The sequence below is a fragment of the Lepeophtheirus salmonis genome, chromosome 10, assembly GCF_016086655.4.
Source record: "Lepeophtheirus salmonis chromosome 10, UVic_Lsal_1.4, whole genome shotgun sequence".
Taxonomy (NCBI): domain Eukaryota; kingdom Metazoa; phylum Arthropoda; class Copepoda; order Siphonostomatoida; family Caligidae; genus Lepeophtheirus; species Lepeophtheirus salmonis.
Genome location: NC_052140.2, coordinates 12,008,023 through 12,034,887, shown reverse-complemented (window position 1 = coordinate 12,034,887; position 26,865 = coordinate 12,008,023). Strand labels below are relative to the sequence as shown.

Genomic DNA, 26,865 nt, shown 5'->3' with positions numbered 1-26,865 from the left:
CAAGAAAAAAATAAAATAATATGTAATAACATTTAGTTTTGGTAGCCTCTGCTACTTTTTGTCAAATTTCCGGCCTAACAACTTTGGCGAGTAACTGTCAACAGATGTTAGATAGATGTTTTTACGAGTTCTGCCATCTTCTCATTAAGGTCCGAAACTCTTCAAACCGCATGTTCCAATTCAATAAAAAGTGAATGATTTTTTTTTCTCAATTTTCTTCCAGTTATATAAGAAATTACTCATTTTTATGGAAAATGCCCCTCCCTATAATTAAATAGTTATTATAGTATGTTCAGTGATTTTATAAATTGCATCAAAATTGAAAATAAGGCCATTTTAAGGGCTCAATGGTGAAATTTTTTATTTTATAAAATTTACAAATTTTCATTAAATCCTTGATGAAACTCCTTCAAATGACTTTAAAAATATAAAAATACTGAGCATTTGCATTGAATACTGCTTGATACAAATGATCAGCACTTCTTTTTGCATAATATCAAAGTATTATCAAAAACTAAATTTGTACAACTTTTTTTTTGTTGATCGATTAGGGGATAGAAAAGAAGGATAATTGAGAAAGACATCTGAGGTTTTCTATCGTAATAGTTAGTTTTTGATCTGCAATATGAAAACAAGATTGTATCAAGGTGTAAAAACATATTTTAAATATATATATTAGGCTCAGATATAGTATAGAACTAGGTATTAGAGAGATAGAATGTTGATAGAGGGTAGAGCTTTAGGTCCTTGTATTGGCTGGTCTCATTTTGACATCAAAATCCCACTTTTTGTCTTTTATTAATGAAAAAAGGGTGTTCATAGGGAGAGTCACATAAAACTGTTCTATTGGTTCTTTCAAGAAATATGCAACTCTTACTGCTAACAAATCCAATTGAAGTGGAAATTTATTTATCGTAGCTCAATTAATATCGAAGTAGTATCCATTTTTCGTCGTTAATATTAATTGTTTGAATTTTTGGAAACTAAACTAGGGCTTATACATTTATGCCGCCTGGAGAAAAACTACAGCCACAGTAATACAAGGATACGGACCATGCATAGTGTCCTCGAATACGTTCAGATTTTTCACGTGATGATTCATGTGCTTTTTTGTGAGGATATCTCTTCTCTCGATATCATTTATACTAGGAATGGGTAACCCGACGCTGCTTGGGCCAAGGAGGGTAGCGGGAAAGGACACTGATCATGATCAATGGAATTCGAAACCTGATGGACCTTTGTGTGTGCTCATAAAAGACCGAGTGTAACCCCCAGGATTCGTGGCGGAGATATAGTAGTAAGTCCTTGTTGGACTCAGAGTAGAATTGGGGATTAACATTGGAGTAATTCTAGCAAATATTCTTGCTTATGTCTTTCTTTCCTTCCACCCTTATAACAACTAATTGTTGCGGATCTAATGAAACGTCATCACCATAATTATTTTTCTCCTCCAAAACATTAATCAAATTCTCAGGTTTACCTTGTTGATTTTCGACTTTTTTTTTTTTTTTAACATGCCCATTCTGACCTGGCTTTTCATCAATATAGATGTAACACAAACACGATTATTAAATAATCAGGCAAAAAAAAAGGAAAAACCACAGTTTTTCCTTTTCTAATAACACCCATTAGTTTTTTCTTTACACATCTGCTTCTTATACTCATGGAGAAATTCAATTAAAAATACTATGAAAAGGATTATTTTAACTATCTAATTTAATATAAAAATTCAAGGACAAGTCCATAGACTATGTAGACCTCTCACACCACCAGCTTACGACAATATTAACCACTGATCAAATTTTTTAGTTAATATAGCAGCAATTCAAACAACATCAACTACTGATACACCATTAGCAAGTCAAGCTTATAACTGTTGATTTATGCAGAAACATTATTTATTGAGGTTTTTATCTTAGTACAACAGGTATCTGTCTATAAAAATGGTAATATCTCATTTCCTCTTAAATTTATTCTTTAATCATTTGTGTATGTACCTAAATAATTTATATTAGTTACATAATATAGAACCAAAATACAATTTACGTTCGTACATGTATTATCTCTTCCCAGTATAATGGTTTTAATATACATAAATGGTGGACGGATGTGTACACACAGTGAATACTAATGACATTATTTGTACATAGAAATGAATAAACAAAATTTCGATTATATTTGTAAGAAACATAAATACAGGGTGCCCAATTTTCTCTCTAACCAGTTATCAGATTAATAAAAAAACCCAGATTATGAAAACTTGTTATATTCTAATAAATATTTTATTAGATAAAATTACCTACAACCTCAGTTAGAGTCTCTAAATGAGGCCAAAAGCGCAAGCAGGCCTTCATCATTTGATCTGTATGTAAATCCTATAATTCCATCCGGATCCGACTGATAAGTTCGTATTTGGTGTTGCATGAGGCTCGATTGGTTTGCCATTAGATCGCCCACCACACAAAAAAATACATTAGATTCAGATCCGGCAAGTTTCGAGGCCAAAAGCAAGATGAAGTCATGAAAATTGTTTCTGATACATTTGAGTTAGGATCACTTTTCCTTGGTCCTTTTTTTCAAGATCTGGCTCTTTTTTTATCTTGCATTACATAGTAGTACCGACGGATCTCGTGAATGCGGAGCTGGATCAGGGACTCTGACCAGCCAGCTTCTCGATTAATTATCCTAATTGACTTCCTTGGACCCTCATTGGCAATTTGTTAGATTCTGACCATTAATTCTTGCGTCAAGAGACAGTCACTTCTATATTTGACCTCAGACCGAATAGTTGTTGCATAAAAATCTCCTTTAAAGGCCTCAAATTCCATCCTAACTGTTTTATGCTGTTGCTCCCGGTGTGGATTCTAAGGGGGGATCCATGTCTTTTTAAATATTTGGGACAATGAATTCGTCAATTGTTTCAATTTTTTCCAACTGGGACAGTATTAAACAAGCTATAAAACATTTAGCTGTTTAAGTTCCCTTGTTTTCTCAAGAGAGCGCACCAAATTGACAGCGTATATTTGTTGTGCATCCTGTAAATTTGGGTGCTTGATGACGTCACTCAACTTTATTTGTTTTGTTTAAACAGTTCTAGAATTAGACCGACCAAAGGATCAATAGTCTTAAGGACCGATTCTGGATAGGACCAATCTCAAGACTAGACTGGACCAAATGAAAACAGTCTTACACAACACTTTATACAGAACTTGACCATAGTTGTTACGCACGGTAATGAGTTTGATGACGCCTGTGGAAGCATTGCAATCCAACGCCACTTCTTACGTCGTATTGTAGAGCCATCTTTAGAATCTTTAAATTTTAATATAAACTACCTACAACTGTATGCCTTCAGGAATTAAGATGTGTCGATGCTCCGACTCTTTCTACTTTCCACTGTACACTTCTTTCGAATCCTTTCAGGATGTAGTTTGAGAGGGTGATTTGTCTAAATAATTTCACTGAGCTTTACCCAGTTTCGGCTAAATTCAACTTCCATTTCTCGTGAGGTCCTTGGTGTATTGCCACTGCTGAAAATCACTCCGTAAAGCTCAGAGATGTAATGGATTAAGTTGTACTTGAATTGTGGTTGTAAAACATGTTTAAGTCCATCTGGTCCTGAACTTTCAAATGGTCTGAAGGAGTTGAATAATCTTTTACCCTATCAACTTGGTGGTATTGATTCTGCAGATATTGCAATTTACAATTTTCTCCATGCAACTACTTCGCTATCATAAACGGTGTCCGGTAAAATGATTGTGCTAAAAAGGTTGCAGACAAAAACGTTGAGGTAATATCGTTGAGTCGTAATATCATAGTGTACATTATCATTTTGAGACAAAAACTTTGTGGGTAATATCATCGTGAAGTAATATCAATATTATTATGTGCAATTTGTATTATATTCGGACAATAAAACTATGGAATGGTGAAGATACATGTCAGGATAGAACCCTTCTGATATGCTATAATACAACCTGCATCTCAAGTTGTGTAAGTGAACTGCTGGGCCCTAAGCAAGTTACATTTATCTGCTGCCACTTTCCTGAGCATCAAGGAACTCTTCTAATATCTCCAAATAAAACCCCAGTCTCAGACAGTACAGGTGAAGTGCTGTGCCCAAAGGGAGTTTAAAATCCACCGCCGCAGCGTTTCTAAATAGAAATTAAAAAAAAAAAAAAAACTTTCAAGGAACCTTCTAGTTAGAAAAGTAAAAAAGTTAGTTTGCAAACACTTGTTTTTGTTGCAGTTGACGTGTTATGGATAAAATATGACACTCCCTAATTAAGTTGTCCATAACAAAATATTTTGTTTTTTTATGGATTGTCAAAAAATTTTTTAAAAAAACAAAGTATTTTGTTGATGTCATAAATTTATTTTGTATTCATATTAATCTAAAAAATTTGAAAGCTTTTTCTTTAGTCTTTGTCCCCCCCAAAAAAAAAAAACCCCCACATTATTTTTAAAGTTTTAAGATTAGGGGGGTTGTTTATCACATTTTTTCGAATTTTGACTATTTGCAACTATTGTGTAAAAATTGTCATAATGTATGAAAATAACCTATGTAATTTTTTTTTGTTCTATGATTTCTATCTTAATTAGTTTGTACAGGTAGTTGCATAAATACACGGACTATTTGTGGCAAATAATTAAATGTGTAATAAAATTCGTATGTCGTATTTTTTTTGAGAATTATATAATAGAGAACTTATTCTGGTATAAAATTTAATATAATTACTGAATATAACCGCTGTCAGCTGCTATGACACCCTCCAAGCCTTGCACACATTGATGATGTAATGGTCTTCCATGGCTGCCCATTGCTCATTGACGCTGGCCTTCAATGAGTCCAAATTCGGGTGGTGGGTAGCACAGGCCTTCTTCTCAATTTGCCACCACACACTGTATTCAAAGAGATTCAAATCAGGTGATTGAGGTGGCCAAATGTTTTTGTGAAGGCCTCCATCACCTCATCCACATTGATTTTCCGGGGTCAGCCGGTCCGAGCACCCTCCTTCAGATCTTTTCCATCCTTGACAAGCCTACCGGCTCGGAGGAGAGTGACAACCATATGGCCTCGTCATTCATCGTAAATGACTTTGTTTGATGCGAGTAAGAAACACAAAAACAAAGCCAAAAGATTTATTGAGTTACTGGAATGTTTTATTTCCGGTCACGGAACCTCGAGATATAAGCGTTTAAAAATCAGTCTGCGTATTTATGCAACTACCGGTATATCTCATTCAAACTTTGAAAACATGACAAATTATTTATCTTGTCCAGTGGTCGGGGTACAGGGGTAAATTATCCAAAATGGGATTATTTATAAAGATTGAACCCCTAAAGCTTATTAGAAATGTACTGAAATGCCAAGATTTTCATACAAATAGCCACCCTTTCATGAACCAGCCACTTTTGTCGACATGCCTTTATGATTTAGATATTTTCAGACAACATCCTGTCATAGTATGAGTGCCCAGATTTAGGCTTTTCATTCACGAATTTTAACTGGAAGCCATTATTAGGTTTGACATAAAGATTGAACATTTCCAGAGTACTAAAGTGAACTTTTATATGTGTAATTGTGCCAAGCTTAAAAAGTGACAAACCACACTAATCACATATAAAGCTTATTTTTGATAACAATATTTAAGGAAATATACAGAAATTCTAAGATTTAATCTAGTTTTGCATTCATCTTCTTCATAAGTAAATTTAAAAAGTACCATTGTTGTCTTGTTCAAAAAAGACATCAAGAAAAAACTTGAGTACAAATATGACCGTCACCAGAAAATCTTTTCCCGAATCATGGTTCTCAGCCTTCAGCGAAAGAAAAATGTTTAAAATTATAACAATCCATTAAAAAACACTATGTAATAACATGGTACAAATATTATGGAGTTTTTGTTTTATTAAAATTTTTTATTAAGATTTGTTAAAATAGTTTTTGAAGTGCCAGTAAGAACAAAAATATTTCTCAAATCCAAAATCAAGTAAATGTTATTAGATAAAATAATTAATTACAGTTAATTCAGCTCCAAATTTTTGTTGTTATCAAATGTGATGTCACCAGGACCACAGTCAATCCTATTCAAGTCTTCAAATTTGTACCATAAAGAAAATCACAGACCAAGATTCTCTGATTTCACTTCAGACTTAGGGATCTATTTGATGGAAAGAGGTTTGTGACCATGGGTCAATGAAAGAAACCCAATCTCCTCCACTAATAAGTATTGAATGAGGAGTTCCTCTTTTGACAGAACCATTTTTAAATCAAGTTTGTCATCGAGACCCTCAGCCAGTACTGAAATGCCAAGACAGAGGACAACATCCACAATGAGTGCCAGGCCTTTCACCACCACCTGGAAGCCATTATTGTCGACAAGGGCGGCTAGATTTATGATTTAGAGAGCTCAGACGCAAGTCTGTTTATAGTATTAGTTTTGTGAAATTCTACTTTAATAATAAATTATATCTAGTTTATTCAGCGTTCAAATTTTAATGGACCATTTTGTACATTGTTAGAGATTTGCAACATAAAGACAACACCAGAGTACAAATAAAGGAGAACTTTTCCCTAACTATGTGTAATTGTAAGTTTAAAAACAAACCACACTAATGAACAAAAATATTATCTAAGATTTAAAGTTTTGCATTAATATTTCACATCTTCTTCATAAGTATTTAGATAAAGTATAGTAATTTAAATTGTCTTAGAAATGTTGTGTTTTGTGAGTCAAAATTGGAGCAAGGAAAAACAATATTATACAAATATAACCGTACGTAAATTGAATTCAGAACCACGTTTTAAATCCATTTTCATCGCCGGTTCTCAATTTTGCGGATTTTCAACATATGGGTATGTATTGAGAATAGAGCCTGTGATAAACGTGTGCCAGATTTGAGTGTGTTCAAGGAACGAATAACTGAGGAAATATTAGGTTGTTACAAAATGATTGAGACTGCCAGTAAGACAAGAAATTACATTCGAAAGCTTAAATAAAGTACCTGATCATATCATTCCAGCTTGGATGACGTAGTGACAATGGTTATTCAACTCCCACAACTACCTTGAGAGCTTCTCTTCGTTCACTAACTTCATCACCCGCTGAGCACCACGTGCGATGTCCCCATGCCTATCAAAATTGTAATCCCGAAGCAGGTGCTTCAGATTCCAGAAGATAAATCGGTCACAGAGATTGATATCCAGGCTGTAGGGATCTGTTTGATCATTTCCATCTTTTTCAATGTGAAGAACTGTCCAATCAACCCGCTCATCCTTGTTTGCATGAGAGAGAGAATGAGGTAGCCACACTGAGGAAGTTTTTGAAGTGAAGAACATCAGTCAGGATTCTAAAAACCACTGTGGGTGATAGGGAATGCTCTGCTGAGACCTTTCGAAAACTCAATCGGGGTTTGTTCTTTACCAGGTCCTTGACTTTGACGATGTTGTTGGGTGTCCTTGTCTCCCGGGGACGTCCACATGAGACACCTTTCGGGAGCTTAAGACTGCCATCCCTGATCTCACCAGCCAAACAAAAGATGGTTGCACGACATCGGAGTAAATAATAGTGTGGTTGGTGTGGATCTCAGACACTGTTTACACCAGTTTGTAGCGTACCAAAAAGTAAGAGCGAAGATTGTGGTTCTCCATGTACAGCAACAATATGATTAATCAGCTATCTTTATTTTGAGACAAAATTTTACTGACCGACTGTCCGAAGCACTTATTAAACTGGTCCTTAGACTGGCCTGGACAAAATAAATAAAATTTGACAAACTACTAGTTGAAACATAAAAATCCCTTCTTGCATAAACAATTAATTGATTTTATAAATTATAATATGATTTAGTATGTACCTGGAGAAAACTTAAAACTTACACATTTGTATTACATTGATTTGAGAGGTTCTGTGATAGGAAATTTGAACTGTCTGTAATTGTACAGGTAGCCATGTATCTCTAGCACCTGCTGCTTTTTGTTTAAGGCTGAGGCCATCAATTCATATCGTGCTGGAAACACTCCAACAGAGGTAGTTAGGCTGACTGAAGTGACTCGGAAGACCTTTTACAATGATAATAAGAGGCTAAACCACAACAGAACCATAGAGAGGAAGGAGGGCTCCGAAAAAAGCCCATCATTAATGTGGATATCCTCAAGGACACTATCAAAAAAGAGCTCAACTTTGTTACAGACTCACAGTAGCCATGTAAAATGACGTTTTCTAGGCCAAACTACTCTACTGGGGCAGGAAAATTTCCCTGATGTAAAAAGTCGTCTTAAATTAAGATGGGACTCCGCTCACACTATAAATGCTAGTCATACATTGGTTGCTAAGAACATCACTTTCTGACAAGAAAATATGGCCAGCATACAGTTCGAATGTCAATCCCCTGGACTATTCGTTCTGGATGCACATCAAGACGAGCACCCGAAAGTTGAAGAGACGAATGCCTCTGTCAACAAGGAGTTAGCTGCCATGGACCCAAATCCATTTGCAATACTTGCAATTCTTTTCCCAAGAGACTTGGCGTCGTCTGTGGGGCCAATTGTGACCAAATACAATAAATCAATTCGACATTGACTATGTATCAGAAAAAGATTAATGAAGGTTTTTGATAAATCTATAATTAAAGAATGGCAGGCTATTTTCTTTTTTCCTTCCAACTGTGTAAGTTTCAAAGTTCCATCCGTTAACTATCTGGTTTGGCATCTTCTACAAAATAAAGTATATTTGTTAGGGTTGAATCTGTCCAGTCCCTTTTGATGGTTCTTGAAAATCGTCCTAAATATTAAATCGTTCTCTACAATTGAATTTAGTAACACTATAGGCCTATCCAAGAGCATTTAAAAGGAGGCCAATGTAGTTCTTCCTTCTTTTTTTTTCCTTTCTGTAAACTCAGCCTTAAAATAAGGCATTGTTTTTGTTTATTATCATGTTTATTGAGCTGTTTAGAAGTGCATATTTATAATTATTAAATTATATTTGTTGCAAAATTGGGAGATAAACTTGCTTTGGAAGATGGGTGTATTGGCACACGTGAAGGTGAACGTATTGGACGCTCTCTTGAGGTTACTACTCTAGTAATCATAGATTAAATCAATGATATGGCGATGGATGCCAAAAAAGTGAAGATTCGTGAGAAGGTTAGTGCTGTGGGCATCTCAAATGAACGGGTACATAATATTTTGAGATGCCAAAGCTATTTTCAAGATGAGTACTCACACTTGACCAAAAACGAAATCGTGTGAAGTATTGCTAGGAAGGTTTGCAACTGTTCCATAAGAATCCGAAGGACTTTAAGCGATGTTTTGTCTCTGTAAAGGAAGTATGGATACGTCACTAAAGTCCTGAGACCAAACAACAATATAAACAATGGGTTATCAAGTGGGAATCTGCGTCAAACGAGTGCCAAACAGAAAGAAATAGACTGATCTGGCTGAAAGTTGGTGTGAGTTCTTCGGAGAGATATTACTTACTAAACATAACCTCGATACCCACCAGTAGTGTAATTACTCAGACTTTTCAAATAGTCCCAGTAGTTACCGATTTCTAATGATCATCATCGAGATTTTATGTAAATAGAACAGGAAGCTTTCCTGCATGATTCAATATAATTCATTCTTTCACCAAATAACCGATGGGAACTTATTCAGAGCGGATACTCGAAAGAAGGATTGAGCATATTACTTTTTACTCCTTGCACATTGCTCAGGCTAGTAAAAGACATATCTTTGTGAAGGTCGGAGGGCATGACATAATACTCCCAATTATAATGTATCTATTAATAATAATCGTTAAATTAGTCAACTTATAAGGGAGACACGTAATTTAATATTAATGGATGGTTATATAAATTCAGAATATACAAGGTCTGAATTATTTGTTAGTTCCAAGCTGTAATATAAATATTTAGTCAATTGAAATTTGCATTTTTTCTTTACTTTTTTCTTGCATAAGAAATTATGTGGCCGGCAAACTAATACTAGTAAATATTATCATTTCAAAGTATCTTATTATAACTCACATATTTATATGGGTTATCAGCTGTGAAATATTTTTTAATTAATTTTCCTCTCTTTTATAAAATTATAGGCCTGAGTCGGTATACTCGCTATTTAGTCTCATACTTCTCTTCTCTAGTACTCATTGGCTTGTCTTACATGCACGAGAATAGATTGTCATTATTTCTTAATTTACTCTAATTATTCATACAATCTATGCATTCTGAACGTTTGATATAGATTGATGATGACGTCACTCGCGTATACCTATGATGTCGCCATTTGGAAAATGTTTTACTAAACAACAACTTTTTACGTCCAATTCGGACACATTTAAAAAATTTTGGTCGTGACCGGAGGAGATGTCAAAATTTGTGCCCCGCTTAATTCCTAATATTCCACCAAAATTTAATTTTTAAATAAATAACTTGATCGGGAGGATATTAGAATGCAAGGGTACCAACAGGGGATGGGCTGATTTTGTGTAGAAAATTTAATATTTATAATTTTTTTCTAAAAAATTAAATTTTATTTGAATACCTTTGGATTTTTGAAGTTTAAAAAAAAAAAAGTTATATATGATATTTTTTTTCAGAAGATTTTATATTCGAAATTTAATTTTTGAATTTGTTTTACAAAAAAATTTAATTTTTTAAGAATAGTTATGGTTTTTTTTTTATTATCTAAGGCATTAGAAAGTTTAGTGTTCAGCGTTTTCAGAATGTTGATTTCGGAGAGGGGGGACTAACTCACAATGATGAATCCGGTATTGGAAGAAACATGAAGTTGTAGTACTTCATAGCATACTTCCTACTACCTATTTGTATATGAGCATAAACAGAGAAGTAGCTGTCCCAAGCCACTCTTAGTAAGCACATTAGAAAATTATATCAACGTTATGACCCGTCTTTGATGCACATTGCTTGTAATATCATCTGATTAATTTTATAATATTTATTTTACTCACACGTTCTAGCCTTCTCGTGCATTACCTGTTGTTTCTTACTTATATTTTTTAATATTATTTCAAAAAGGAGTTTTTGAAGCTTTTAAGGTAATTATGTATTAAATTAGTCTTATCTTTCCACTTTTAATATAATTAGAATTGTTCTATTCTTACTTTAAAATGTATAAATATGTATATTTGTATTATTTTTCAAAAATTTTACATTTGAAATTGAATTTTTTTGTGAACAGCTTTGGATTTTTGAAATCTTGTAACAAAAAAGATCAATACTTTTAATAAAAAGAAAAATATTTGAAATTTAATTTTTATAATTTTTTTCGTGGAAACATTTAACTTTAAAAAAAGAATTTATTGTTGCATTTTTTTTTATTTACAAAAATCCAAAAAACAAGCCTTCAATCTACGAGTTTAATTTGTTCCACAACTGTGCTCGTATCTTGTGTATAGGTATACTACGACTGATCTAAATGGTAACACGTAGCCCTCGTTTGTCGGATATTTGCTGTTATCTAGAAATAAAATTAGGCTCATTTGAGTTGACTCAATGAGTTGTTTCAACATTACGATGTTAAAAAAACCCTGCAGCACAAAATGAAACCCCCTAATTAAAAATAAGGGAGGTAGTATCGTAACTAAATACCACTGTAAGTATTGGGTCCCTCCATGGTTAATCGAGGGGTAATAACTCCGACTAGTGTCCGTCATTCTGCATAATCTTGAACGAAAATCAATAGGTAAAAGAACAAAATCCCAATGTATTTTTTACTTCTTAGAATGGTGGGAAAAAAGTAATTTCGTATTTCCCGCCTTTTTTTTGAAAACTAAGGATATTTTCTTAATTATTCGTCACAACAGATCATACAATAAGGCGTTGTGAAGGTATGATTATATAGATAGACGTAACAGAAGGGACATCAGGGATCTCATGTGACGTCCCTGACGTCAGTTTTAAAATGGCATAGGTATCATTTTTAGAAGGGAAAAGGTGGGGGGGAGGGGAGATTCTTCCTTCGTACAAGGCAGCAGCAAATATTCTTGCCTCTGTACCAGCAACTTCCTGTTCAGTAGAACTGAAGCATTTAACACTTTAAGCAGAAGAACAATCATTCTCAGCCCTTCCTACATATAAAGACATACCTGAGGAACCAATTCAATGAATATCGTCTCACAGGAGTTACTATTTGAAAATTGAACGTGAAACCACTAACTTTATTAAGGCTAATAAGATGGAAGAGATAATCCACGAATTTGCTAAACAAAATGAGGTTCCTGAGCATTTGCTTCTTGGTAATTCTTGATGTCTATTGGTTGCATATATCAGTCTCGTATGAAAAATGTGTAAAAGATAATAATATTCTTGTTTATGATTTTATCAACAATATTACAGATTTATATTTAAATAAGTTGACAAACAGTAAATTTGTTCATTATCAACGTTTCATTTAAAAAAAAACACGTGAAAAAAGTTCCAAAATCATTTTAGTAGTTGTTGTCTAATTCTTCCCAAATATGGGAGGATTGTTCAAATAGTGTTGGGAATTGTTCAAAGCTTACAAGGAGCTAATTTTAATTCAACCATAACAACATTAGATTAGGATATCAACAAAATATAATTTTGCAACGATTATATTTCAAATATTATTTTTGATCAAAACTTCTATGAAATGGTATTTACTTTTAACAAGCTTTTGGTACTTTGATGAGGTTGAATGAGATATATCAGATAACAGCTGATATTACATTTATAGCAATTTCTATACCTAAACATGAAAAAAAAGAAAAAAGAAAGCAAAAAGAACGACTTTAAAGTAAACAAATTAATCAAATTCAACAAAACTTGATTAAAAATTGCATAAATTGCGAATCGTCCCTATAAAATACATTTTTGCAAAGTAAAAAGTTGAAATTATTCGAAAAGAAGGAGTATATTAATTCTGTTTCCTGCATGAAAATCTATTTTAAGTAGATTTAAAGCAATTTTTTAATTTGGGGTGCAGAAAATCCCAGTTCATTGACGGAGTGTTAACGATTTGTTATTGAACGTAATTTTATAATGTGGTTAGTGAACTGGATTAAAAAGGAAAAACAAAAAAATAAGTTGTATTAAATTATACGATAAACACATGAACGATTATAATAATTACGTCATTTAAATCTCGTATAATTTGTTAAACTATTAAATCCATTTTGTATAAGTAAATATCAATTAAAATGTTAAAGAATACTTGTATGAATGTAAGCCATTAAGAAAAAATATATACTTGCTTTAAAATTATTTAAACATCATAACCTAAGGGTTTAACAAAATATGATTTGTTATTCTTATAGTCAAAATAAAAGAACGACTTTTCATCAAAACTGTTTATTAAATTTACTAAACCCCAATTGACAATTGCAAAATATACCAAAAATTCCTAAAGAAGGCACTCACCAGATAAATCAAGAATATAAAATAATCTGATTGAATGTTCAGGAGTATTCTGAATAGTATCTACGATAAAACGTAGACTCAAAGGAATTAGAAGTATTTTAAAAATTGCGGGGTGTAGAATATCCCAGTTCAATAACGGAGGCGTAAAGGAAGACATGCAAGAGGCATTTAGCAATATCTTGGTAGTATGCTCATAAAAAAAGGAGAGATACAATGAGTGTTTGATCGGGAGTCAAAAGTGTCAGTGGTTGTTGAACTTGGAGAAGAGATAGGACGTGTCTTGGACCCCGAGCCGTTAGTGATCCGAATATACTTTGATAAAACTATATGACTTTATAAATAAAAAAAAGGCTTTACATTTGCATTGAGTACTACTTGATGTCAATGATAAACAAAGATATTTGAATTTATTAAAAGTAATATATATATATATATTAAAATCCCTATAAATGGTTAGATTTGTACACTTTATTGTTTATCAATTATTGACGAGAAAAGTAGGGTAATTAAAGACAACCATATTAATCTTTTGATTATAATAGTTAAGTTGTATCTACAGCGTGGAAATAAGCTTATTAAACAATTTAGTGACATAATCTTATGAATATGAATTAAGGATAAAAGCTATAAAAAAAATAATGTTCAGGTTGCAACTATAGAAAGTATTCATACATTCTAGATCATATATTAATGAGTATAGGACTCCGCAATAACTAAGGTAGGCCCTTTTTTATAAAATACTAGTATCAACGAAACTTAATAAAACATCTCTAAAGACCGACATAAAAAATACAAAAAAACCTCAAAAAGAAAATAATAATAATGTAATCCGTGCCATAAATAACAGAGTTTATTTTGTTAACCAACTCATATGAACTACATAATGAAAAAAAATTGTATTTCGTCTCTTACTACTTATTTACAAATGTGATGTTACAGGCCTAATGATATGTATAGAGAAAGGCAGAAGTATCAAGACATATTTATAATTTATTTTTCTTTAATCTAGTGCGTTTATCTTGTTAAGCTCTAACTTTACCAAAAGCTACTAGTTTGTATACTTAATCTGTTCAGTATTACCATGAAGCTGGAAGAGGACAAAGCATAAAGTCATTGCACAAGTTTTCAAGGCCGGCAACGATGGTTTAACAATCATACAAGTGACAAAACATGCCAGAAGCACCGTCTATGACGTCTGAAAGCGACTGTCAATAGGTAAGGGGCTTTCCCAGTTCAATGGCTGCTGATTCTCGGTTTCAGCAGGATGAAGGTGGTCAGGGGCATCAAAGATAACCTTGACTTGAAGTTTTAGATCAGAGGAAGGCGTTACCTTCTTACCACGAAGATGAAGGACATCAGGTAGGACTCTCCTCCAAATTTGTAAATAAAATGTCGGAATCATAAAAATATTCTGTGTTGATGGTAGTTTTACCATAGACACTGCCTATACCCCAAAGAATAGCTGCTAGCTTGGAGAGGACAGAAGTAGGCTGGAAGTCACATATCCTCCAGATACAAGTTTCACATAGATTCAAGACTCGGGGCCTTGTCATAGTGCAAAAAATGGAATGCATTTCTTTGACAGCCAGTTCCACGTCTCTATCAAAGATGATGACTTGCACTTCAACAGCCCTGACCTTAACCTGTGTTCTTTCTAGTTGTCTTCAGAGCCGAGAAGGAGGTAAACACTCATCTACAGAGCTCCTTGAGATCCCAGAAACTCTTTGTGAAAAGGAACATGTCCCACTTCAACAAGAAAGATGTAATGTATGTCTGTTTGTCCCGTTTATGCGCATTCGGATAGATATAGGTATGTACATAAGATACCAATAAAAAAAGTAAATAATAGAAACATTGATCTTTTGATACATTTTAATCATATTTCATTAATAGTACTATATTATTATTTCAATTTTTTTAAATACTATACAACAGGGAGCACTATAGACACCAGATGCTATAGACACCAGTAAAGAGAAAACGCGCTATATTTTACAGTTTTTCTTTGACACATGTGTCTTAAATGTAAATGAGGTTTATGGTCCATAACCTGAGACAGCCAATCATGCTTAATTTTACTTTCATCGATTCCGTTTCATTTGATGTCAAAGATGCACCACGATCTGGCTGACCAATTATCCAAAACATCAATAAAACTATGGAAACAGTCGAAGCCGACCCTCTTGTACACACTGTTTTAATTGCCCAAGAGCTAAACTTTTCACAACACTTTAATAAGGCTGGATTTAAAAAAAAGCTCAATGTCTGGGTTCAACATGAGTTAAATGAAAAAAACCTCATGGATTATTATGTATGATTTTGTAAAAAATAATAACCAATGCCCTCGTATATTTTATAATATATAAACCAATCAAAGAATAATAAAAAAATTATTATATCAAAAATTGTTATAATATCAAAAATATTTAAATATATATGTACAGAACCAAACTACGGTAAAAAAAACGTACCATATCTGCCTTAATAGCTGTTCCAGACAGAACGTTGAGAAAATTACTTCAGTTAAACAAAAGTTTTTTCAATCTTGTATGGCTTAGGATTGACAGACCGAAAAACAACAAGATCAAACAGCAAGTGCATATCTTATAATTCAAGCTATTTCTGAATAAATGAAAAACTACAAAACATACATAGTTCTAACTCCATTGTTGGGTATTCGTAATTGAAAATTTTGGAGATAGATGGTTTAATCATTAAAAGTTTTAAGTTATTTTTATTTCAAAAACATTTTGTAAAATAAAGGCGTAGTAGCTGCGGTCAAGTTTATTTAACTCCAAAAAAACTTTTTAAAATAAGAAATATCAAAAAATGGAAAACTTTTTATGGCTTTGTGTATACACAATATATATTTAAAAAGTAAACAATAAACTTATTAAATTCAATGTTTATCAGATAAAACATACCAAATCTTTTTCTGGACGTCAACACAAATGCAATCTCTAATTATTTTTCTTTAAGTAAAGTGTAGATTACACTCGTATTTTTTTAATGAACTATCATCAATTTCTGTCGACCAATTATTCATAGTTACCCTTTGAGTGTGTTCCAAATTGCAATTAAATTAGCCAAAACTGAATGAGAAATGGATAAATTATATTTGAAAGAGACCATATTGGGCCTCATATTAGTCTCTCAAATCACATAAGGATTCTAAACTATACTTAAAATACTTGGTTATTATAACTTATCCCACAAATTTGAGTAATAAGCCTAAAGATAATAATTCAGAAAATATGTTCGATATTCAGAGCTCAACTTAATCAGGTTAGCTCGGAGGTTATTCACAGGAATAGTTTCACCAAATGGATGAAAAGAGCTACGATATAGTTTGGCCACACCGTCCATTTTCACAAATAAATTGGCTTCTGATTCTGTTTTATGCTCCTTCTGTAAGAAGGCTGTTGAAACATCAGAGCACCTATTATTCTCGTCTCCTTTCGTCACCCCTCTAATTTCTGCTGTGAGTGCGATCGTTTCAGAAAACTACAGATATTTCATCTCCAAGAGGGGGATTGGTTGGTCTCAACGGGAGCCAACTATCTCAAAAGAAAGAAGGTAGAGACAATCATTTCAAAGGTCTAGGCCGAAATATATTCGGCGAGATGCGACAAAGTCTCCTTCCCTCTAGTATCATTACTCTTAGTAAGAATGAACTTATGATAATGGGTAAATTCTTAAAAATTTAACAGAATTGTCTTTTTATTTATGATTTGACCTAAAATTTTCTTTTACAATATTTTAATTTTTTTAATAACGTTTTTATTTTATTTAGCAAGTTATCTTTCTTCTTTGTTATAAGTTCATTCATTTTATGACCGTATTTTGTGTTTTATTTTTAAATGTTGTGAACTTCAAATAATGATTTGTATATTGGGCTATGTTTTAAATCGTCTGTTTACGAGCTAACAAAGATTCAAGATCATTTTTCGGAATTTTTATTTTTCAACATAGTCTCCGAAACTTTGGAACTACACACTCAAATGACTGTTACATAACTGTCCAATATGATGAACAGATAACAGATGCTAGATAGATGTGTAGCTTTTATCTACGAGGGCTGCCATCTTCATGCTAAGGTCGGAAACTTTTCGGATCACCCTTGTATATATGAAGTAAACAAAACTGAATGGATACCCAGCATTACTCGGTAGTACCCGGCATTACCAAGAATAATTAGACGTCAGCTAAAATAACATCCTTGCTTAAATAAATAGAAAATAAATTTATAATAAATTATCAGTGTTGCTCTCTATTTTTCACGAGAAAGCTCACACCTAACTCCTCAACACGTGTATCAACTCAATTGACGTGTTTTCTCCTTAAAAAGGAAAAAAATAAATAATAACTAATGATAAAAATCCAGTGTATTTTCTAGCTCGCCTGTTATTTGGAAATTGGTAATCTGAAATATGAATTGTCTTTTCCTTAGCAGTTAATATTATTATTTAGTTCCTGAGTAGTGAACATCCTTTTGTAACCGTGAGGATTTATTACGGAGTTATAATTGTAAGTCCTTGTTGGACTCGGAGTAAGATTGATCATTGCCATTAGAGTAATTCTATCAAATGTCCTTGTTTATATCCTTTTCGCTATTCACAGCTGATTGTAGCTAATCTAATGAAACATCATGTGCATTATTCATTCTCACCTCCAAAACATTCTATAAATTGTCAGGGTTGCAATGTTGATTTTGAGTTACTTTTTTTTTAATATGCCCATTCCAAACTGGATATTCATCATTTATAATAAGTGTTAGAGAAAATAAATAAATGATGGGACGACTTATGAGTACTTTATTCTCTCGAGCGCTCACTAACAAAAAACACAGTGATCCCCTTACTCAAAATACAAAGCACATTTTTACATAACAGTGTTTTTATGTTAATGCATATGTATATATATACTATGCAAAATATACTGTTTGAGTACTCATAAGAGAGAAATAATAAATACAAACAGAAACAGTAGAAACATACCTATTGTTGCATACTACATGCATATATTCAGGTCTTTCGGGAATCAATTTGGGGCCATCTGCTTCTCGTCTGATGTCATGATTCCGAGCATAATTGCAGAGGCTGGGAACTTAGTTTGGTTGACCGGCAGAATCTCATCGACCGAGTAGGCCAGGTAGAGCAAACATAAACAACACTTCCACTACACTTTTTTTTTGACAGAGTTTAACCTTCCTTCTGCATTAATTTTTCATCTATATTTGTTTTATTTGAACAAAAGTTTTGTCTGTTTAAAAAAAAAAAAAAAAAGTCCAAAATTTCCTACTTGGATCAAAAATTTTCGTAGCCATTAACTTTGTCCTTATAAAACTTCCAACTCGTTTTATTTTTTTTTACCTTATTCTGATTCAAGCGTACTAGGGATATCGGGTATTGTGACTACAAATCGGTTTGCAAACTGTTACATATAGAAAAGTGGAGTACCCACGAGCCTATATTTAAAATTCGTAAATGAACCAATTCGTAAATTTGTACTGACCAACCTTAAACATTGACGCATCATCATTCATTTAGAGTGACCTCTCCTTCTTTCAGGCTTACAGGGATAAACATCATTTAGGATAAAATTAATAATGGCCTGTGGATGTTTGGCGCCCTAGGTAAAATACAAAATTAACCCTCTCAAAATTAGAGAAAAATGGCTATTTAGATTAAAAAAATTGCAGTTCCTCTGAGGATGCTACCCTAGGTAACTAGCTAACTTATTTAATTGAGATAGGCTGGTCTTTACCCCTTTTTGCTTGTGCCTAGTATTATATAGGACAAAGGAACTATTTTTACTGGAAACTGGGCAAGAAAAAAACAGATTTTATGCCTAATCGAGAAACAAGGTGTAAATAAAACCAAAACTGCTTAAATTTAGATGATGGCAAATTAAGGACAGTTAGAGCAAATAATTGCCAACGTAGGCTACTACTTATATGTCTGGCCTCTAAGAAACTATGTGCTGTAAGATTCATCAGTTATATGTAGTTGATAGCTGGGTTCAAACATGTATCAAGTTTATAATAACGTTTTGTTATTTATACATGATTTGAGTATTGAATCATAACTGCAGCTGGATATTGCTCCAACAAAGTTATGGCATAAAGTCTGAACCACAACTAAGATTCTTTAAATTTGGTATTCAAAATATAGTTTTTTTCTGGCGGCCATTTTGAAATAACTTTTAATATTAAATAAAAAAAAGTCTACCTCTCACAAATCATTACTTAATAATAAATAACTATAACTTTTTTCTTTCTTGTCTAAACATTTGCCTAACACATCAAATTTTTGAAATCCAGTTTTCAAATGTTACGGATAGTGCTGAAACAATATCTACTTTATACTTGTATATTGAACATTATACATTTAAAGGCTTTAAAAATAAGCATTATACATGCATGTACAGTAGATTTTTCATGTATTGTTTTATTGAATACACTTATGTGCCTATAACCCAAATACAATATACATGCTATTTGCAAAATGAAATGATTTCCTAAATAATAATAATATCAATTAAGGAGTATATTCTCATTTTGATGTACATGAGAAATTTTGGTTTATAGAAGATCACCCTGATTTTTTTAAAGGTAATCCAATTTAATGAATTTATGAAAAAATAATAAAGTAGGTGTGAGAATCAAATATTTACAAAAGTCCACCAAAAGTCTTTGAAACCCCCAAAATGTTTATTATATATTTATAAGTCTGTTTGTTATCATATATGGAATCCAAAATGGTTGAACAAATCAGTCAGAAATGTAGCAAGTTGATGATGTATAAATAACCAAAATAAAAATATTTCAGTATGTATCTTCTCTGTTCTCTTAGCCCCCTGTATACTTGTCTCCGTTATTCTACCTTCATTCTTTTTTCCCATTCCACTATATTCGGCCCCGTAACGTAGGAACCATCAGTTAGTATATAGGTATAAATAATAAAACTACTTCCATAAGTAATTAAATAACAGCAGGAGCTTATTCTTAGACAATTTTGGAAAAATAAAAAAATAGTACAAAAATTTAAAAAAATTTGAAATTTTTTAAAAATTAATTCGAATAAAAATTCAAATATCCACATTTATTACTAAATTTATTCAGATTTTTTTTCAAAAACTTACAGCTATTCAAAAAACAAACCAAAAAAGATTTCATATATTTATAGATTCAAAATATAGATTCGAAAATCTATAGCTACTCCAAAAGAATTAAATTTGATGGGAAATAAGTTTGAAATAAATAAATTTAATTTCAAGTATTAAATTTTTGTAAAAAAAAATTCAAACAAATAAATTAAATTTATTTATTTACTAAAAAGCAAAAATTCCTCTCTCTTTTTTTGGCAGGGGGTACCTCTCCTTCAGTCCACCACCTGCGGACGCCCCTAAACGGCATTGATAATTTTGGGCTAAGCTCTCCCCAACGATGAAAGGTAGCAACGCTCCGCTCCCGGCAAGTATAATGAAGAATTCATAAATGTCCTCATTATCATTGACCCATTTCTCGATGTAAAATTATCAAAAGCAAAGCATTCCAATCCAAGTAGGAAAAAAAGTTGAAATTTTATGACCACGTATGATGTACTTTGAATGAAGTTTGTCCTAGGAATTCGACGTTTATGGATCTACATACATGCTTGAAAGTAAAATATCATGAATCAAAAGTAAACCAATAAATCTATAACATACAATATTGAGTTGGATGTTATGAAATAATGATGGACGTAATCGTAAAAAATATTATATTTTGATCAGTACAAAATAGGCAATTAAATATTTTATTTAAATTTAGTTTGTTTATCCTAAAATTATCAAATTAAAACGATCTACTATAAACTATAATTATATAATAGGTAAATTGTAAAACCTCCTTGTATAAAATATTTTTTGCTGTTTTTGTCCATTTTCTGTAAATATAATCAAATCCTTTTGACACTTTTCTAAATGCAACATATAATTGACCATATGAAAATACTAATTCTGGTAATTATAAAGCAATTTTTTCAAATGTTTGAGCTTGTGATTTATTATTTGGCTTTGCTATTACTAACTTGGCATGATTTTTCTTCAACCATAATGAAAATACACAATCAGACTAACTTACTAATCTTCTTCTTCCTTCGTATACCTAATTCCTTTTTTTAATTCGTATTTATTATACGTATTCCCTTTTTACGTTAGTACAATAATTCAATTTTTGGAAAAACCATTGAAACAATTGATCTTTTTGTATGCAAAAACCAAACTTGTAACCCATTGCTAGTTATCAAAATAGTATCCAAAATCCTCAAATATTTTTCGAGTCCAACAGGGACTTACACATTTAAATCCCCATGAAATTCTTAGTCTTACTTTTTGTCATTTAGAGCACACATACAAACACAAAATGTTAAGGTTTTACAATTCTATACATTCATAAGCAGTTTTTATTAATATAGAGATTTATCCACAACTATCTTGTTGTATTTTTTTCCCAAAATATTTGTTGTGGGATAAAAATGTTGAATATAAATGTCATATAGGATATATCCTAATATTAATATGTAATCATATTCGGTAGTAATAATAATCCTCAAGAAAATGTAATTTGAGCTATAAATAATATATTAAATATTTCCACAATATATCGTTCAAAACTAACAGAATGATTATATTTTTTGACGGGTATACACACAAGTTTTGAGATGAATATGGATTATATGTATTTGTTTATTAGGAGGTTTGTTTTTTAACTTATTTTTAAATTTCGATTAAGGCTATTGCGGAAAATTTATCAATTGGTAAAATAATAGCCTATTCAATGTGTAATTGTTCTAGAATATAATAAAAAACTTCTGAGCATTTTTTGCTATATCTTACGATAAAAAGTTTAAGCGTACATTTAAAAATATATCATTTTAGTTTTTTTGTTTGGTAAAGCCAATTGTGTGTTGCAGCATTCCAAAATGGAAGTAAAATAGATAAAAATTGGTACATTTTTCAGTATCACTATGGTCAAGGTATTGGAGTTGCCGCCCAAAAAATGTTTTTCTGTTTATTGACCTAATACAGTATCGAATTCAACAACAGAGCGGTAGCTCCAACGATTCCAATGTGGTAATATGGACGTCGAAGATAAGGCATGCTCTTGTAAATCAATAATTGAAAATGTTGATAAAATAATGGAAATTGTCGAGTTGAACCGGCATGTTAGGCACTTATTCCATTGCCAAGAAACTAAAGCTTCACCAAAAAAAACCGTTTGGTATTATTTACACAAGACTGGTCTTAAGAAGAAGCTTAATGTCTGGATACCACAGGAATTGACGCAAAAAACCCTTTTTTGTTAGAGTTAATATTTGCGACTCTTTACTAAAACGTAACAAAATTGAGGTCGGGGTCAAAACACGGTGAAGAGGCCCAAAGGATTGCCAAAAACTAACCAGGGTTGAATCAAGTGATCGACCAGAAGCGGCCAGAATAGTCCGATAGAAAGGATATTGTATTCCATAAAGACAGCACCGGCCCATATAAATCTTTAACATGCGCCAGAAACTCCAAGAGTTTGAATGTGTGGTTCTATCACACCTGCCGTATAGTCAAGACTACCATGCATTTATCATCTTTCCAAGCATTTACTAAATTTTCTACGTGGTAAAAAACTGGCCTCAAGCTAGGTTCGCGAATATGAAATGGTCAAGCTTGTAACCAATGGGGTCGAAGAATTCTTCAATCGCAGAATTATAAAATTGCCTTCAAAATTGACAAAAGTAATCCAAGACAACGGCACATAATTGATATAGATCGGATAATCATAACTAGGCTAATTTGAAATAATATGATAAAATGCACATAACTTTTTACTTTATCTATTATTAATTAAATCTTACATCTCAGTGTCAGTTCGAAATAAGGTAAAAATTATTTATTTATTCTATAAATAACTGAAAATAACGCATTAGATTAATTTTGCAAAATGATCAACTTGATAGAAATTTTTCTAACTTATTAAAAACATTAACTAAGTCTTTTCCCTCTTTATATGTAATTATCTTTTATTATTTTAAGGCAATTTGCAAATCAGAATTGCACCTATCAGGTGAATACAGGTAAGTCACTGCCAGGTAGTATGCTCATTAACATAAATCATTACACATATTCCATGTCTTCCCCATACCTTTCTCTCTCTATCCCTTGGTATGATTTGGGTTCCTCTGATGTATAGTGTGACACTCCGCTTTGTCACTTCACGACATCTGGTGGCAAGGGATGGAATCAAATCCGTGTGAACTCTCTGCTGTGGGATCATTGGGGCCATTTTTATGGATAGAGTTCGTACAGTTGCGAAAACAGGGATACGAATATTTATGGAGTTGATATGGTTGTGCCTAGAGCCATGGACATACCAGTGCTCTGGCATTACAGACGTCACATCCTATTTAAACTCGAAGACCATTCAAGCTCGACAATACAAATACCGATTGATTCAAAAAATAAATTATGAATCACCCTGTATATTCATTCAAATTAAAAATAGAATGACTAAGTTAAGTAGGAATCAATTCTATTGTTGATAGAATCAAAAACAAAAAATGATATTATCTTATACACATTTTCCGTGTAACACTAAATTATGGAATCAATAATTATTAAGAAGCAAATGCTCGCGTGCCTCATTTTGTTGCGTCTCACATCCACCCTATTTGATATGGTGGGCCCTGGAAGGGATCATTGTTGGCCCAATTGGAGTGATGAGTTTAAAACCTACGTCTCGCTATTCGGAGACGAGTCCCGAGTATAAGGTAGCGTTATTCCATCACTGTGCCAGCTCTCAAGTGCAACAATGGCACAAAACACTGGAACTGAAGCCTAGAGAAGATGACGATTCTTTTGCCACTCTCATCCAGGGTATGGATGAAGCATTCTCCCCGTTGGAATTGATACTTTTTGAGGGCTTTTGCCTGACAGAGTTGAAGCAAAGTGGTATGGGAGAGCCGATGGATGACTACGTTCGCGCTTCCGTGCCCCAGCCAGATTCAGTAAGCTTCGCTGTGATAACTTTAATACATCCTATGAATATGATGTCCTCGTTGGAACTATTATGAAGAATATGTCCGCCCCCAAAGTGCTTCAGCTGGTGTTCGAAAAAAGATAGTCAAACTGGAAGAAGTGATCCAGTAGGGATGGGGTTTAGAGAATGTGGAGACCCACTCCCGTCAGATGAACTCAGATAGAGCTGTTCTCAGGGCTGAGTATAAAGGTCCGAAGGGGACTCGTCGTCTCGGAAGTATCAATTCTATTCCAGACCAACTTTGGGATGATGTACAATTTCAAAAGAAGCCCTGCTACTTTTGTGAGTATTCACATTACCATGCATATTGTTTATTGTAGAAACCATTTTTCTGTTGCGAAGTAGACTCAATGTATCAATTTTATTTTTCCCCCGTTTTTTTTTCTTCTTCTTTTATTCTTCCCTTTTTTTCGTTATTGAAAATGAGACTGATGCAATTTTAAGACCGACGCCAGGGACGTTACGTGAGGCCTCTGAAGTCCCTTCCGGTATGTGTATACCCATAGCTAAGCCTCTTGGAGAAATGAAGTTGTCGGTTGGTTGGTATCCTGTTATAGGACCATTTTTGGAACCCCCCGTGTCTGCTATTTCCTTTTCTCCGTGTGGTTGGGGAAAGAAGACATCTCCCATCGATGAGCTGAATGATCAAGATTTCGATGGCATATATTTGGATCTGTTAATGGATGTAAAGATCCTCCGTATCGAAATGTTATTTTTATGTTTATTGTAGATTACATTTTGATTAGTACTTTAATCAACTGTTGTGTGTGGCTTGGTTATAGTTTTTTTAAAGACATGTCATATACTATTAATCACTAGACACGTCGTTGGCTTAATTGCATCACGCAACCACTGATACAAAAAGCAATAGACTAAATGGACGTAAATCAATTCTTAGAAGTTTGTCTATTCTTCCAGACTATCGAATTAATATTCGATAATTGGTGGAAATTGTACAAAGCTTTACAAAAGATAATTCTAAATCAACGAGTCAACGTTTAGAACACAGATGAGGGGTTCGTAGTTTGCAATTGGGAGCCTAAACAGCGTTTTTTAAATTTATTAATGCAACTTAATTTAGGTAAATTACAAAAAATTTCAAATTTAAGGTTTCCTTTTAAACCTATTTCAACATATATATAATGGTTAAAAAACAGAACATTTTGATACTAAAATAATGTCTCCTGCTTCAATATTAAAAGTTATAATCAATTTATCATTGAAATTTTACCATCACCAAATATGTTATTTAATAAAATATGATATTTCATAAAAACAAAGCGACTGTCTTAAAAATAAAGATAATTGAATGAAAATGAATAAGTATAGCACTGTCTAAAAGATGATACTTTTAAATACCTGCAATTGAATAGTATAATATGACATTTGAGCTTATAAATATCTTCCCACGCTCTCCAGACAATAAATGATAATTATTAACAAAATAAGAGATATAAAAATTAAGACAAAGTACTTTCATTTTGCGCCGTAATAGGGATTTAAGTTTCTAATGTCCCCTTAAAATTAGACGTTGTTCATCGTTTAATTAGTTAAAAAACTTTATAAAACAGTAGATATTTAATTGTACTCCCGTCCATTTGACCTTATACTAGATCCATTATTTTATATTTTGTATTTTAAAGGCTATCTTGGGATGACTTATTTTCCAGCAAATGTTACAATTAAAAGAATCCCCGGATTGAATTTTTTTAAATAAATGAAAGGTTAAAAATTAAATATAAATTATGTCAAATTAATTTCTCCCATTTAAGTACTGAAAATCTAGTATTTTTATGGGAATCCCCAAAACACTTCTAGACTTCCACACATGTCTTCTGCAAGTTTTTTTTTTTATTTCCGTAAATCGGCATTTTGTAACATACTTACTTAATTACATGCATTTGACCATCATGGATTAGTTGCTGATAAATCCAAACATCCCTACTTGATACATTAATTTGATATATACATGGATTATGTTAAAAATACCAAAGGAGACATTTGATTTTTGTATGCTCATTTTTTTCTTTCTTTATTGAAAATAAATTAAAATCAAATTTGACAGAATTGATAAGTTAATAAAATAAACTATTGATAACAATAAATAATTAAATATTTTTCTATTCAATCAAAACACTTGTGATATGTTTGATACTAATAAGATGAATATCTATGTATTGTAAAGAATATATACATTCTGCCAAAGTAGTCTGGTAATTTTTGATTCCAATTTCCTGCGCTCCATGGATTAAAAAAAAAAATCTAGGTTGGCACCACTGTCTTCCATTATGGCGCCAAATTTGAGTGCAATTTGTTGACCAGTTTGCTTGCAAGAGCTGGATAAGTCAGCCTACCTTCCTAATGCCCCACAATTTTTACAATGAACTAAA

The 26,865-nt window shown here is 32.5% G+C and overlaps 1 protein-coding gene across 3 annotated transcripts in view; it reads right to left on the bottom strand.

The window, feature by feature from the left end:
* LOC121125427 (uncharacterized) overlaps nt 1–26,865 on the bottom strand; it is a 315,586-nt gene that overhangs the window by 34,053 nt on the left and 254,668 nt on the right. The window lies entirely within an intron of this gene.